Here is a 4,601-nt window from a genome sequence, read left to right as displayed (position 1 = left end):
CCCCCACCACTCTTCCCTGCCTATGGCAGGGGGTCAGACTTGATGATCTGCTCAAGTCCCTTCTGACCCTACCAACTATGAGACCATGTCCAGAGCCAGCAGGGAGTTGGTCCTCCAAAAGAGATGCTCTGGTTTCAGCCAGAGAGTCTCTTTGGTGCTCCTGCTGCCCCCGGCCCCCAGCACTGTCCAAGGTAAGTGTGGGTGGGAAGGGGTTCATGGGTGTGGGTGGGTGAGGGGTAGCAGGGGGATATAAGGAGGGGGGGAGGATGTCCCCGGGGCTGCAGGGGGTAAGGATCTGGCTCAGATCCCTGCGGCTTGCTAGTCCAGCTTTGAACCAGAGCGGGTCACACAGCTCTGGGACCTGCCCCGGTGAAAAGCTGAGCTAGAGAGCCACGTGGGGCTGGGCCAGGTCCTCAACCCCCCACCGGCACAGTGGGGCAGAGGCAGAAGCCAGCTCTGGGTCCCAGCCCAGCTGGGCCTGGCCTATGGTGACAGGACCTGGCGTGCAGCACCAGGTCCTACCACCTGGCCAGGCCCTTCCTATAGTGGCAGGACCAGGTCCAATGTGCAGGAACTGCGCAGAGTCGAGCCGGGTCTTGCCGGCCCTGGGGCTGCTCATGCCGCCCAGCTCCACACGGTCCCCCATGAGCTGGGCCGGGTCCTGCACTATAGGAAGGGCCCAGCTGGGTGGCAGAGCAGCACCAAGGGTGACAGGGCCCGGCATGCAGGGACCGCATGCTGCGCAGGGTCTTATTGCCCTGCCCAGCCAGGTGGCAGAGAGGCCCCAGGACCCAGCTGGGTCCGGCACGCAGTCCCCACATGCCACGTTGGGTCCTGCCACCGCGAAACCAGCCCGGCTAGGTGGCAAGAGGAGCCCCAGGGCCGGCAGGACCCAGCTGGGCTTGGTGCACAGTCCCCCCGCTGCTGCTGTGAAAGGTCAGTTAGAGGCCCTGGGTGGAAGGGCTGGGGCCTCCAGGGTGGAGCTGGGACCCTGCAGGGGGGGGCCTCCAGGGTGCCTGGGACCCTAGGCAGGGGGGTTGGGGCCTTGTGGGGAATAGGGGCTGTGGCCCTCCAGGGGCAAACTGGGACCCTGGGCAGGGGCGAGGGGACATTCCATGTGCTGGGTACTTCAGGGGGGAGCTGTGGGGGGGCATTCCATGTGCTGTGTGGGGGGCTGCAACCTGTGGGGGCCAGGAGACCTGCCCCCCTAGCAATTGCCCCACACCAACCCACATCCCTCCACACACACACCCCCATTCTCACCCCCTTCCTGTAAACACCACATCCCTCCCAATCACACACCCATCATGTGTGAAAAAAACAAAAAGTACACATCAACATATATAGGTATTTAGAATTTATTTTCATGTTGATAGAGACACTGGTAGGCTTCCAAACTGCTTTAACATTGTAAATATACCAATAAAGCATTACGCAACTGATCGCTGTCTCGCTCTCTCTATAGGTGGGTGGGTGGAGTGGTTTTTTGTTTTAACTGTGGAAGAACATGGATTTGGGGGTATTTTTAAAAATGGATTTGGGATGCTGCTGCAGCAGTCCAGCTGGCACAAGGGGTATGTCCCCAGGTACCAATTGGCTGGGCCCCAGAAGCTCCTGAGAGCAAGTAGCCCTGAGATGCTTGCCAGGGCAGCTTTTTGTAGGGATGGGGCCAGGACAGGGCAGCTTTTTATACTGCTGGGGACAGCACAGGTGCTGGTCCCAGGCTCTAGCTCCCCCTGGCTGCAGATCCAGGAGGACCCAGGCAGGGTTATTTTGCCCCAGGTGGCACAATTTGCTCCACAACAAAGTACATGACCGAGCACATGTGCTGAGGCAAAAAGCCCCGGCTCAAATCTGCACTGCTTCTATTTGAGCTGCTGCAAGCGCACATGCTTGCATGCATGGACACACCCAAAGAGAGAATACGTAAGCTGCAAGATTCTGTAATGCACTTCAAGGGTAGCCAGTGAACTCTGGGCAGAAAGGATGTCAAAGATCTACAGGCCAACTAGGCTTTCAATTTTCTCCTTCAGCTAATTTACCTCTCCGTTCAGTTGCTCTAGCACCAGTTTGCATGCTTTGCCATCATGGTCAACCTGCTTTCATAGCAGTCAAGCTCATCACTAGTACCCATACCTAAGTAACTCCTTTTTTCACGGTCTTACACAGATCAGTGCCACCAGATCTTCACAGTCTCATCCTCTGCAATCATCTAAAAGGATAAGACAGGTTTAATTATTCAGTAAGTACTGTATTTAAAAGCAGGCACCAAAATATTTAGTTTAGAAAGTCCCCTCCTTCCAATGCTTCACCTTTCCCTTCTTGCCCTCATTACATCTTTGTAACAGACTAGCACAGAAGGTGGTAGGGAGGGGGATAGAGACATGTAGAACTTCTTGCTTGCATGCTCAACATCTTCTCCTTCCCTATGCTGTCTGCCACAGCATCTCTTTCTAGCTCCCCCCTCCATTACAGGGAACTCTCAGAAAGTCCTCTTCTTTCTTAAGGGTTACATAACACATTTACCCTTCCTTAAACTAGGAAAGTACAGGACAAAAGCATTCACATAAAAGAAATTAAGGTTCCACAGCCAGGACTGCCTGTATACAGCTCACCCAGTTTGTATCAGGTACATCAGGCTTCTGCTCCTCCATAACCAATTTCCTGCTTACACTCAGGAAACCCATTCTTACTAGGCTCTTCTTCTGTCCTGACTAGCACATCCTCTGCCGTCTTCATCAAACTTCACCTGGCTTTAGTCAGGATTAAATCAGGGTATTTAGTTTCTGCTTTTCTTAGCTAATTGGTATTGCCATAACAAAAAATAAGTTTCCAGATACCAGCACACCAAGAGACTGAATTTTCATTCATTTATTTATTTATTTAGGGAAAATGAAAGTGAAAGCCAAACCAAAACAAATAAATCTATGCAGCAATATTTTCAGAGGGAGGGTCTGGGAAGAGAGAGAAACAAAATACACTTAAACTGACTTTCACTTAATCTATTTTACCACACGCATACCACTCACTCATATAACACCTTTCCTTCAGTTAAGTGAGGGGAAGGGAAGGAAACATTCCCCCAATTTATACAACCCCACAAACTCCAGACTACTATTATAAAACAATCACACTTCTCTTATAACGTAACTTTTCAGGTACAAATCTTGGAAATCTTACCAAAAATTCAAGAGCATGGACACTTCTTACCAAAATAATGATGGAGTCCCTCCATCTATCCATAGTATCTACCAATGGAGGAACCAACATCTCTGGACTACTCTTGTCCTTCTCTATCTGTATCAGCATGGATTGGTAGGAGCCTAATAAATGTGAAGTCTCCTACAACTACTGAAAGACAAAGGGATCATTCTCATCCTGTCCTTTGGATACCATGAAGAAATATATCTCTGTTAGCCTACATTTTCTTAATCTCTCGACATCCCTACGCTTCAAGGTGGTTGGGGCACTTTAATGAAAGCTTGTTCAATGAACTTTCGTTAAAGCACCCCTGCTGCCATTTTGAAATGTGGGACGCTGAATAAATGTGACACTGCAGGCACTTTAATTAGAGCACTAATTAAAGTGTTCCCATCCCCCTACCCTGGAGCACGTGTGAATACGCCCTGAGTTTCACTGCTGCTGTTTGTGGTACTGCAGCAAAGTGATGGAGTCACCTACAGACTCAGATGGATGCCACTACCTTATAGTTTACACTGTTCAAGTTTAGAAGGTATTCCTCACAGGTGTAAGGCCTAAAAACAACCTTTTAAAGCTGAGACAGTCAATTATTTTGAGAAGAGAGCCACTTACTAAGTTTTGGCAAGCCATCGAGGACCACATGACAGGCAAGCAGGTGCAAATAAATATTAATTTTCTAAAATTTTTAGGAGCCCACTGGGCCAGATAGAATGGCCTGGCGGGCTGCATTTTGTCCACCCTTGTTTTTATGCCAGATCATGAAGAAGTAGCTGATGTTCACATGGAAAAGAGGTCTTTAGCCATCCATTTTAAAGAAAGATTCCTCTCCAAAGATTTTCCTGCTTCTCCAATTCTCTTAGACTTCTCAACTCTAATGGCCATAGTCTGGGTACACTGGCTAACTTTTCAAAAGATTTCCCCAGCAGCAGATAATTTTATAGACACCAAATACAAGCACTAATTACTAATTTAGACAAGGTTCTTTGGGTAGATGTGATATCTTTTATTAGATCAACTAAATAGTTGAAAAAAATTGTTCCTTGCAAGCTTTCGGCACAAACACCCTTCTTCAGGTTTAAGGAGTCTTTTGGTGTTTGTGTGCTCTCCTGGGTACAATAGAGCCAATATGCAAAATGCAGGTCTGTGAAAATGCAAATGCCTGGCAATAAGGATCTGAGGGAATGGGAAATGGTAGGTGAGAGACAGGTGGGGAGGGGGATGGAGGAATGTAGAACTAGTGATAGGAATATAGCTGGTAAAATTCAGACTTGGTTACTGGGGTTACCAGATGGCAGGTGTTACTAATGTAGACATAAAAGACATAATGTATTTCTCCATTTGCCATTCTTAGATGATTAACAGGTCTTTCAAACATTAGAGGGCTGTTTGTGAAAGATTTC

At 48.7% G+C, this 4,601-nt stretch overlaps 1 protein-coding gene across 3 annotated transcripts in view; it reads right to left on the bottom strand.

The window, feature by feature from the left end:
- ITSN1 (intersectin 1) overlaps positions 1 to 4,244 on the bottom strand; it is a 174,132-nt gene extending 169,888 nt beyond the window's left edge. Inside the window, exon 1 of one of the 3 annotated variants that reach the window (XM_025206536.1) lies at positions 2,137 to 4,244. The gene's annotated coding sequence lies outside the window, so the exon portion shown is untranslated. The remainder of the gene's footprint in view (positions 1 to 2,136) is intronic. The other 2 variants (XM_025206535.1, XM_014520847.2) reach the window with 2 other exon arrangements.
- Between the last annotated feature and the right edge of the window lie 357 nt (positions 4,245 to 4,601).

This window comes from Alligator sinensis, unplaced genomic scaffold, assembly GCF_000455745.1.
Source record: "Alligator sinensis unplaced genomic scaffold, ASM45574v1 scaffold966_1, whole genome shotgun sequence".
Taxonomy (NCBI): domain Eukaryota; kingdom Metazoa; phylum Chordata; order Crocodylia; family Alligatoridae; genus Alligator; species Alligator sinensis.
The sequence above is the reverse complement of the archived record's forward strand: the minus strand, read 5'-3'. Positions and strand labels throughout refer to the sequence as shown.